Source organism: Diceros bicornis, chromosome 5 (assembly GCF_020826845.1).
Source record: "Diceros bicornis minor isolate mBicDic1 chromosome 5, mDicBic1.mat.cur, whole genome shotgun sequence".
In the NCBI taxonomy this organism is placed as follows: Eukaryota; Metazoa; Chordata; class Mammalia; order Perissodactyla; family Rhinocerotidae; genus Diceros; species Diceros bicornis.
Window position 1 is genome coordinate 42,472,444 of NC_080744.1, and position 12,392 is coordinate 42,484,835.

The window sequence follows — 12,392 nt, forward strand, 5'->3', positions numbered from 1 at the left end:
ACATAGTGGTTATGTTTGTGGACTCTGAAGTCAGACTGCCATCATTTATATTCCTGCTTGATTTGGGGCCTTGGACTTGCTTAAACCCTGTTTACCTCAGTTTCTTAAATTGTAAAGTTGGGATAAGTGTTTCTAGCTTCATAAGGCTGTAAGCTTTTATGATATCCATATAAAAGCCCTTAGCAAAATAGTAAGAGGTGAAGAAATGTTGAATGTTGTATCATAGTATCTGGAAGTCATATCCACATGGGGTGGGTGGTACTTAATTTGCCCCTTTTTTGTATGTCTGTTTTTGCTTACAGGGTTTCCTCTGCCTAGGATTCTTCATCCTATAATGTCTGCCTTTTGGACACTTATTCTTTGCAACTCAAATTTCACTAACTCAAATTTCACTTCTTTGTGGTTTTTCAAACCAGCTCCCAAAGAATTTTTCTGTGTTCCCGTAGTACTTCATAATACATTTGCCTTTGCATTTACAGTATTAGTTATGTGTTCACGTGTCTCAAGATGAAGGATATTTCTTAATCACTTTTTTATTCCATGCAGTAGTCGGTGTATTAATCAGGGTTCTCCAGAGAAACAGAATACGGTGTGTGTGTGTGTGTGTGTGTGTGTGTGTGTCTGTCTGTGTGTGTCTGTGTGTCTGTGTATGTAGAGAGAGAGAGAGAGATTGGTTTATTTTAAGGAATTGGCTCACATGATTATGGGGGCTGGCAGTTGCAAAATTTGCAGGGCAGGCTGGCAGGCTGGAGACCCAGAGAAGAGTGGATGTTGAAGCTTGAGTTCAAAGGCAGTCTAGAGGCAAAATTCCCTCTTCCTCAGGTGACCTCCGTCTTTTTCTCTTAAAGCTGTCAGCTGATTGATTGAGGTCCACCACATTATGGAGGATAATCTTCATTATTTAAAGTCTACTGATTTAAATGTCATTCTCATCTAAAAAATACTTGCACAGCAACATCTAGACTGATGTTTAACCAAATATCTAGGTACCATGGTCTAGCCAGGTTGCCACATAAAAATAAGCATCAGAATTGGGATTGAACTGAATCTAGTAGCAGAGAGAGATGCAGACATTAAAAATAGCTATAATAAAAAACTGGATTACATAAATGCCAAGTAAGGAATATTACAATAAAAAGATTAAATTCCTGCAAATCAAACCTGGCCAGGGAGCCTGTAATCCTTGGATAGCAGTTAAGCCACTGCTTCTAAGACTAATTACATATTTAGTTAGACTGAAAAATGATAGCCAGATCTTGGGAATCAAATGAGCTCAGAGAGAATGGGTGTACTGGACTGTAGAAAAATAATGCCACGTCTACTGTTTAGGTTTATACTTTCTCTATCAACTAGGGGCTGCTCAGATCTCTTAAAAATAGCTTCAGGGAAGGGGGGGACAGTTTTAGAGCAGGCTCAACAGATGAACACAGCTCAGACTTACCACCTGTTAAAGCACAGATGGGATAATGCTGCCATCTTGTGGTAGGTACTCTTAGTTCTACAAATGCTTGTAGTAAATGGTTTGATGATGAAGTTTGGCCTAAGCATTTTTTGTGTGTGTGTGAGGAAAATCAGCCCTGAGCTAACATCCATGCTAATCCTCCTCTTTTTGCTGAGGAAGACGGGCACTGAGCTAACATCTGTTGCCAATCCTCCTCCTTTTTTTTTCCCCCAAAGCCCCAGTAGACAGTTGTATGTCATAGTTGCACATCCTTCATAGTTGCACATCCTTCTAGTTGCTGTATGTGGGACGCGGCCTCAGCATGGCTGGAGAAGCGGTGCGTCGGTGCGCGCCCAGGATCCGAACCCGGGCTGCCAGTAGCAGAGTGTGTGCCCCTAACCACTAAGCCACGGGGCTGGCCCAAAGCATTTTTAATTATAGTTTTTTAGGTAAGTCAAGATTTTCTGTATGGTCTGAACTTTTGTTTAAACAGTGAGATGTTTGAAATTGATCTATGTGAAACGTTAGATAAGATTTAAAACTACATTTTCCTGACTTTTTGAGTCTTCTAGTTTGATGTTATGCTTGAGGTTTTTATTTTTTCTTTTTTCCCCTTCTCCAATGATAGTCAATTAATCTATCTTCATAAACCATGCTCAGAATCCTCGTCTAAGAAAACCAGTCCAGGCCAAAGACCTTGCTGTGGGCAAAGGCCCTGGAAGTTCCCTGTTTTTGTTCCTCTGATCCTCCACATCGGGCCTCACCTGGTAGAGTCTGGGGTGGGCACCTGGCCCAAGGGCAGCCAACCCATGGACTAATTGGTGAAAAATTAGCCTGGCAGGAAAAACCCTGCCTGGATGAGGACTTAGAGACTCTCATTGGCTTAGTCAATTACCGTCTGGGGAATACGTATTAGAATCCTCACTCAGAGAGAATCAGCCCTTTAGTAATTTAAGGAGAAATGAGAAGACAGAAGCAGACAGAGAGCAGCTGAGTTAAGTGGGGGAGGAGTAGGGATCCATGAACTTCTTCTGAAAGGGGACAAGATCATCAGACCCCTCAAAATGCCTTGGATTCTGAGCAATTTTCGTGTACAAGTTCTGTGCGACCTGAGTGCTGGGCTTTTCTTGGGTTCCTATGGGATTTGATTACTGGTAAGATTCCTGTTTTCCACAAATATTTTACAATACCATCCTCCCATCCCCTACATCCCACATTATGAGATAACCTTAACAAATCTCTATTTATTGCATCTACAAGTATCTAACATTATCATTGTCTTTTAGGTTTTCTAGCATGTTATATTTTTCAAAGTGTTTTGATATGCATTTTCTAATTTAATAAGGATGCTGCTTAGGAGTTTGTGTATTTCCATGCCTGCTAATCCAGGAATTTAAGGAAGAAAATCTCAGTGACCAGCACCCAGGTGCAGTCCTGCTGTCAGCCACATGCCTGTTCTCATTCCTTGCTGGGTTTTTTCCCTTGTTTTGTCCAGTTTCTTTTCTTATTCTCGTCTCTGGCTGGATTTCTAATCCCAGATCTACTTCCAGCTTACTCCCAAAGCCCCTGAAATTCAGCCCCCTCTGTTGGGCATCTGATATATGCCAGGGGCTTTGCTCATATTATCTCATAACAGCAACCTTAGGAGCTTATCACCGTAGCACCGTATTGTTATCACCGTTTTACAGATGAGGACAGTTTACAGGTGAGGACAGCTGAGACACACTGAGTCTGAGTAACTGCCCAGGATCACACCGCTGTAAGTGGTGGAGCTGGGATTTCATTCCGGAAAAAACCCAAAACTACCACATTGCAGGGGAATCGTCTTGGGTTGGAGACCCTAGGAACAGACATAGAAATGGACCTCCCAAGTTTTACTTTAAATCTTTTGATAAAACTGTACCAACGATGGGGAATTATAGGGATAACCATTTCATCTGCTGCTAATTCTCTTAATCCAGTCTGATAATATTGGAAGAACAGAAGTGGAGGAGGCATGAATTTCCCCGTTAGGGGAGAACCTAGTGGTAAGCATGCACAGAACTCTGATTTTCCTGCAAGGCTGTTTTAATTCTAGACTGACCCTGAAGCTCCACGCCTCTGATGGAAAGAAGCAACAGTGAGACTGGAAGGTGAGATGTGGTTCAGGAGCCTTCCCCTGAGATGATAATGATGCTGAAGAAGACAGAAGAAAGGTGGAGCTGCTAGGAGAAATGAGCAACTCCGGAACAGCCAGATACTCTCATCACGGCTACCACCGCCTTGAGAAGGCTATCTTTGATGAGGCCTTGCTGGGCCAGCATCTCTTTTGCACCTTTATGGCTTTGGGGAAGAGCACAGCTAGGGTTGGAAGCCCGATTTTCTCACTGGAGGGCCTTGAGCAATTGAGTTTCCCTTGGGTAAAGATGCAGACAGGAGGTGATCCCTAAGACTTTTCCAGCACTAACATTCTGAGACACCTTGTGTCCCCTGGCTTCCAAGGAGAGTTGGCTTATGGGCTGTGTTTTCACTTAGTAATAGCACCAATCCATCTGCTGCATGCAGTGGCAGCATCCAGGCAAATGCGCTCATCTCGGATGAGAGGTTTCTGGCCTTTACCTCACAGCCTGGCCTCAGACGAATCCTAAGGTCTGTGAATTTACCCTCTCAGAACAGAGGAGCAGGGAAGAGGTTGCTTCTGAATGAGGACAGATGTTCCTTTCTTGTCTGGATTGGAAGAATAATGGCAAGGAGAGAGGCGGTGAGGCACATGTGAGTCACCTTGCCCCTCCGCAGTCCGCCCTGGAGCCCTCTTCTTCTGCTGACCCAGCCTCCTCTCCCCAAGAGGGGTGTCATCATGAGCAGCAGCTTGTGCTACCTTACAAGTTAGACCTGTTTTAAAGATGCATATTGGCATTTAAAGCAGGCTGTGTCACGCCCACCCGAATCTTCGTTCTGGGCTCCTAACTGGCCGTGGGAATAAGCCTCACACACCTCTACCCGCAGGGACCATAGGTCACCAAAGCCCCATCTGCTGTGCTCTGAGACCTATCTGCATTTGCACTGAGCACGCTTCTGACAGGCTGCTCCTAGCCAATGTCTGCTCCTGGGAGACATGGGACTTCTCTGGTGGTTGACTTTGGTTCAAGGACTCCCCACTGGCTTCACTGAAACTCTGCTCGGTGCTTTAGGATGCTTCCTCCCAACCTGCCTTCCTCCTCTTCTTCACTCTGGCAGACAGTTCAGGAAGGAACAAAGAGGCTGAGGGAACTGGGCATGCTGGAAGTGTTCTATTATGTAAGGCCAAAAGACCCACCAAAGGATAGGTCCCATGAGAGGGCACATAGGACACACCATTCTCCAAGCCATCAAAATGTGCTTGGTGAGAGGGGCACCAACATCAGTGAGAAGTCCTGCGGGCCAGGAGTGATGCAAGGAGAGATGCTTACACACTGAGCTTGTTAGCATCTGGGGCATGATAGAGGCCAGGTGGCACTTAACTGCCAAAAACCAGGAGGCCATTGTCACCTTATTCACCAAAAGGCAAAGTTGGAGGCCAGTCAGTGGGCTTTACCAACAGGGGGTTGTGGAGATGATTAATGGAGCATGGTGTCAATTTTGCACCTAGGGATGAAATAGGCAGACAGTCGACAAAGACGCTGCTTAGCCTCTCTAACAGGGGTCAGCAAACTTTTTAGGTAAAGAGCTCAATAGTAAATATTTTAGCCTCTGGAGGTCACATGCTGTCTGTTGCAGCTGCTCAACTCAGCTGTTGTAGCCCCAAAGCAGCCATAGACGATATGTAAACAAATCAGTGTAGCTGTGTTTCAATAAAACTTCATTTATAAAAACAGGTGGTAGATTGCATTTGGTTCATGGCCTATTGTTTGCTGATCCCTTATCTATTAAGAAAAAAAAAAGCAAAATTGGAGGAGCAAGAGGCAAAGGGCAGTCACTCCAATGGAAAGTCATGATCTCTTGCTCAGTTCCCAGAATTGAGTCAATTTTCAGATCTAGAACTGAAGAGGTGGCTGGAGGAAGGACCCTGCAAACTTTACGGCAAGTGCATGCCATGACGATTCCCTCAGTCTTTCCTCAAAGGAACCTATGGCCATTTACTTGGGTGACTGTACACTGGGGAAGGGGAAATAATCAGACATTTCTAGGACTGCTGGACAAAGGGTCTGAGTTGACACTGATGCCTAAAGACCCAGAGGAGCATCATGGCCCTCCTGTTGGAATGGGGGCCTATGAGGACCAGGTAAAAAATGAGGTCCTGGAAAAAGTCCAGCTTACAACAGCTCCACTGGATCCACAGATCCATCTAGTGGTCATACTGTATGTTTTCACACCACTGACACCTCCAACACCACGGGGGGTTGGCCAACAGGGCTGCCTTCACTGTGGCTTGGACCTGTTGCAACACCCTTTCCTGCTCTGGCCCCACTCAAAGCTGGCAGCCCCTGTGTCACACAGTATATGGGCCAGAGAAATATCCCTGGGGTAGAATGTGTTGCCTCTAGAACACAAAGAGGTCTCCAAGGCACTGTGCTTCCTTCTATGTGACAGGGCATAAGAGGCAGCAATTTGTCTTTTACTTTAGAAGGGGATATCCCAGAATACCCCTGACTACTGGTCTTCTAAAAACGTCAGTGAAATGGCCTGTTTCTGACTCTTCATAGGGTTTATTTCCCGTCCCCTGTGGTACAAGCACCTTATCGAGGACTGTAGCATACTAGCCCCCTCTTGTTCATCCTGTCCGATCAACTCGATATCATCGGTGTGAAATGACTAGTGTGATTTTTCTCTTGGTTATCTAAGAGTCCAGAGACCTCAGACTATATTATGTAGGAAGTAGGAGTGTTAACATAACCCTGAGGCAAACTGTAAATGAGTATTACCTCTTTCTCCTGCCCAGAGAGCCTCAGCCAGCACTTCTGTCTGGAAGCATAAGGAATGTCTGATCCACAGGCATGGAATCACATCTAGCAGAGCATCCAACCGGGGGATCTACTTCAAGTGCAGGAGGTGTGGGAGTGGGTCATGACCATGGGATCCTCTGATTGTGTCATGCATTGCCCCACCCAGAGGCAACTGGCCTTACAGATTGTTGGAATGGCCTTCTAAAGTTGCAACTTAAGTGCCAACTCTGAGAAAGCACTCTGAAAGGATGGAGTGCCGTCCTTCAGGACATGGTGTATTTGTTAAATCAGAGACCTCTGTGGTGCTGTGTTCTCCGCAGGAAGGATGTAAGGGTCTGGAAACCAAGGGGTGCAAGCAGGAATGGCTTCATTTACCATCATTCCTAATGACCCACTGAGGGATTTTGTGCTTCCTTTCCTTGCAGCTCTGGGCTCTGCATGGTTGGAGGTCCTGGTCCCCAAATGGAACACGCTCTTGCCAGGGGCACAGTGAAAGTCCCATTGAATTATAAGTTGCGGCTGCTGACAGGGTACTCTGGACCTTTTTGTGTCTGGGGACGAGCAGGCAAGAGAGAAGTTGCCATACTAGCAGGAGTAACTGACCCTGATCATCAGGAGGCATTTACATAATGGAGACAAGGAGGAATTTGTGTGGGACTCAGGTGATTCACATGGGCACCCCTTGTTTAACTGAATAGACACACGCAGCAACCCAGGCTCAGGAGGGTATGATTATCAAGTGTTCAAACCCTCAGGAATAAAGGTTTGGGTCACACCAACAGGTAAGCCACCGAGACCTGCCAAAGTGAGAGCTGAGGGTGAAGGGGATTTAGAATGGAGGGTGGAGAAGCGAGAGGGTGAGTACTGTGGCCCTGGGATCAACTATGGTGATCTCAGGGGACTTTAATTGGTCCGATAAACTCTCTTCTGAGTTGTTCATCCAGAAGGCAGGCCTATGAGGCCCGTAGAAGAGCTGCTCCCTGCACTTATATGGAGAAGTAGATCTATGTGACACAAGGGGTGGACTGTGGCAGCCAGGAGACCATGACTCCCAGCCCTCCAAATACAGGGAACCTGATTGACCAAAAGCCCCAGCTACTTCATTCTGAAATCCACCATCACATATGTGCTGAGGCACGCTTCCCATGGGCTGCTCCTAGCCAGTGACTGAGCTCAGCAGGGACGTTAAGTCAGGCCTCTTCCTAGGAGCTGGGCTACCTACATAATTGGCAGGACCCAGTGCAGAGTGAAAATGCAGGGCCCCTTGTTCAAATTTTATTAAGCATTTCAAGATGGCAGCAGCAGAACATTAAACCAAGTGTGGGCCCTGTGTGACTATAGGTCACATTCTCATTAAGCTCCCTCTGCCTGGGAAAGATGAGACTCCTCTAATGGCTGACTTTGGCTTGAGGACTCCCCAACAGCTTTGCTGAACCTTCCTTAAACTACACAGCTGTCTGAGAAGTTCCACTCAACCTTCCCTGCCTCTCTTCTTCTTCTAGGGTCAGACTTTCATCATAGTCTGATGGCTATCCCAGCCTTCTCCATCTCCCTCCTCATATTCTCTCCCAAGAATTTCCAAATAAAATCCTTTATTTCTGTGTTGGTATCTACTTCTCAGATTGCCTGGATTAACACAGCCCCTTAATCCTGTGATCCTGTCACACGTGTATGTAACAAACCCTTCAACGTGACTTTGAGGTTTTTCTTCCCAACAATAAAAACAATTTAGACTCTCTGTCTCCTGGATCCTAGCTGGTTACTTCTTATCCATAAAATGACCTGATTTCAAATGTGCAAGCTGGTTTTATAGAGGTTAAACTTCTGTATCCCATTTTCATCATGACTTGTTCCCTGACTGACAAGGCTGACTGTATTTGGGGAATGGGGCTGTGTTAGAGGTTAGAACTCCTGGGAGAGGAAGAGACATCTGAGAGAGAATGGTGAGAGATCATTGAGAGGAAAGAGAATGTGAGTAAGAAAGAAGGAGAAGATAGAGGGTCGGGGAGAGAAAACACGGAGGCCTAAAGTGGCGTTTCCTAGAGCAAGACCCCAGGCAGGGGCCCCTTTGGATCTCCGCTGTTGGCAGCCCCAGGGCCGATGCTATTGACTGGCAGAAAGAGACTGGTTGCTTTCACTCCCTCACTGCTTTCTTTGGGTCCTCAGCTATTTTTTCAGGGTTGTGTCAATTGCCCAAGTATAATCGAGTTACCGCAACACCAGGCCCAAGCTTCCTCAATCCTTAATGTTCCACCTCAGGCCCTCCATGGAAATGCTCGCTGCCCAGACCTCAGCTATGCAACTTCATAGCCTCCCAGAGCTCCCTTCTAGATGGGCTTTTCCTGTGTTTTCAAAACATGGATAGAAAAGAGATAGATAAACTAGTAGAAGAATTGCTACATGCTCCACGGGTCAGAAGGACTTCAATCCCCATACTCTCCCCAACTCCTGAGGTTTTCATTGAATACTAGCTCTCCAGGTGCTGATCAGATGTGAGTGATAAATTTATTGGATTTTTAACAGTCCTTTGAGGCAGCCTGTTTTAGCTCCTTTTTGGCGCTTATACTGTTAACTTGGGAACCCTTCTTTGAACCCAACACACTTATTGAGTAAAAGACGTGGGACTAAGCCCTAGAGACAAGAAGATGGAGAAGACACAGTTCCTGCCCTCAGTGGGTTTATATTTTTCTTGGGGAGACACAGTTTGTCACATTATATATACCTTTATTAAAAGGGAATAGTAAGTAACCATGCCGTGAAGTACCACAGGGACAGAGACCGGGAATGATGGGACTTGCTGCTGGCACTAGGTGAGTTTGGGAAGAAGAAGTATCTTGAGGGAACCAACACTGACAAGGAACCAACCATCAGCTACAAAGGAGCCCCTCCCACTCACCAGCTCTTGCTCTTGAGGCAGAAGGAACACCCACAAGCATTTACTGGCCCTGGAGGATAGATTGGGGTCTCCTCCACTTTTGGGGATATCTCTTGGGAATATCACTCCTACTCTCAGGGTCGAGGTTACATCTAAGGGGCACTTTGCAGTGCAGTGCATCTGCCTATACAGTAAACAGCTTTTCCACACCTCAAATAATTCCCATCTTTGAGAAACTAGGTCTAATATTCACACATCAGGCCCAATATTTGTACTGTTGCCTTTGTCTTAGGGCAGGCATGTTTAACTTCTTCTTTCCCTTCAGTACCTAGTATAACATCTGCTTGAACACTGGATAACAACAATAACTCTAATACTAGATCATTTACTACCTACCATTTACTGAATACTTTTTCTATGCCAGGTATACTACCAATTACTTTATATGTATTTATATGTATTAACTCAATTAACTTTCATAAGGATCCTATAAGGTAGGTACTTATAAGAATACCCATTTTACTGATGCAGTCACCTGGGGCATATTAATACATTCTTTTTGAGAGTAGTGGTATACAAGCACAAAGATAACCTTTGGTCTTCATACTCTGAGGTCTTCATGGCCCAAAGGACATACTGTTTATTCTTCCAGCATATCCCTGAGGTAGTAGGACAGATTTTATCTTTATTTTATAGATGAGGAAATTCAGGCAAAAAGAATTGTCCAAAACTGAATTTGGGACTAAGCTTCTGAGAAAGACTTGATTCCAGATTCAGTATTTTTCTCATGTCCTGGGAGACCCCTCTGGATGGAGTCTGCACTTGTCTGAGCCACACCCTCGCTCCACAGCACTCTAATATATATGTACTTAGCAGAACCCTTTGTTGCTCTAAAACTGAAGATTTTCACTGTCATACTACCTTGCTTATGTATGTAGAAAACAATATATGATAAGATCTTATATTTATGGGGCCTATAATAGACATCTTCCTTTTATTTTTCTGGCTGCCTAATGTTCACCCTTTTCCCCATTAAGGAGAAATACCCATCCTGAGAGTCCTGGTGGAAGTCAGAGGGGCCAAGCACGCCCTCTCCCTGCTTCGACAGCTGCGATCTGGCCTTTGACATAGATTTGGTCAATTGGATGCTCGCACAGAGGACTTGAACTCTCCCTCCCTTGATGTTTGTGTCATTCACTCTAGGGTCATTTGTGAAGGCAGTGGGAGTATTCTTGGGGTGGCCAGGCTGTTTCTGCTAAAAGATAGTGTTAGGCTTTCTGCTTTCTGATTTGCAGAGCTGTCTTGATTCCTCTCCACTTGTCCTGCGATTATTACTCCATCATTTTGATGGTTCTGTGAACCCCCGAGAGCCTTTAATATCCTTTTTCTACGTAAGGGATCCAGAGCTGGTTTCTTGCGTGCAATGGAGAATGCTGATTGAGAGAGAGCCATTTGCAGTTTGTGAAGCACCTCCAGCCACAGTAGTGCATCTCATCTAAAAAAAAACTTGATCTTCTATGTAGCAGATGAGGAAACTAGCTACCCTGTGGCCTGGTAGTGATTTTAGTTATTATTTGATATGCAGGATGGCTGTGAGGAAAACGGCATGTTTGGGAGGAGTTAGAGCTGCCTTTTAAATACTTGGCATGATATGGTACACAATCATTATGCTCTGTTTGTCTGCCCACCCCTCTCCGGCTCTGAGACTGGGTTTGCTTTTCCTTCTCTTGGATTTTTTTTTTTTGTGTGTGAGGAAGATCAGCCCTCAGCTAACATCCGTGCCAATCCCAAATCCTCCTCTTTTTTTTGCTGAGGAAGACTGGCCCTGAGCTAACATCCATGCCAATCTTCCTCCACTTTATGTGGGATGCCGCCACAGCATGGCCTGACAAGCAGTGCGTTGGTGCAGGCCCGAGATCTGACCCCGGGCCGCCAGCAGCGGAGCGCACGCACTTAACCGCTATGCCATGAGGCCGGCCCCTCTTGGATATTTTTGAATTGGGGTGTGTTCCTCTTAGTGCCAGCCCCTCCTCTGCCCACCCTTTAATGATGCTTCTCCTAGATTCCCATCTCCCCAAGTGCACTTTCACTACTTTGCAAAGCCCCAGGTGGGTAGGAACCGAATCTGATTTTGTCAACACTGTCATATGACCAGGGAGCAGGCAAAGGGCTTGCTTGACACGTAGGAGGCAGGGACTTGGGGAGTATCCATCAGATGAAAGAATGACTGTATGAGTGAGTGAGTGAGTAAATCTCAGCCCCCTTCCTAGCTGTCTGATGTTACAGTCCCTGCCCTTCTTCGAAGGAGAAGGAGGGGTTTTAGTTGAGATAATAGAAGGAGTACGTGTAGAAGCCTTCAGCATGTGGGATCTGCTTGGGACACAGTTCTTACCTCTGAATTTGATTCCATACCCACCGACCTCAAACCACCCAGCAAGCAGCACATCTCCTCTGATTCTTTCCTGCTTGTATCCTTCCCATCTAAACCAGGCCTTCTAAACTGGGACTGGGAGGTTGGGGAGAGCATTTTGGAAATATAGGGGAGGGGAATTTTTATTTGCCAAGATGATTGGGACATAATCTATTGGCATTTAAAGGGTGAGAGCCAGGGATACCCACATCCTGTGCTGTGTGGGCAGTGCCATACAACAGTTAACTGCCAGGAATCCTTCATGATTTCTTGTGTCTGCTTCCTCTTGCCTCAACATTCAAATATGCAAAAAGACCACATTGTTTTTTTGTAAAATAAATTAGGTTCTAGTTCAGATAATTACAAATATCATGCATTTTTGCATGGTTTTAATACACTGAAATTTCCAGGAATGCATCTGTTGGAAAAACTAAGAGATTATACTTTATTTTGTTCAGAGCTTTTTATACTAGAGCTGTTCACCATTTCAGAAAATCATATCACAGAAGCAATGCTGTAGGTGGAACTGAGTTGGCCAATAAAAGTCTACAGTCTGCATTTGTAGCTATGGTGTTCATATGGTAATCAGTCCTTCTAATTAAAGGTAGAAAACATTGATTGAAACAAAAAATTTAAAAAATTATTTAAAGTTCACAAAATGAAATAAATGTAAAGGAAATATAAATAATTATACTTTAGAGGAATTTTTTTGGGGGGGAAGTTTGTAACACATCTGAAATTATCAAAGCTTTTAAAATTTTTTTT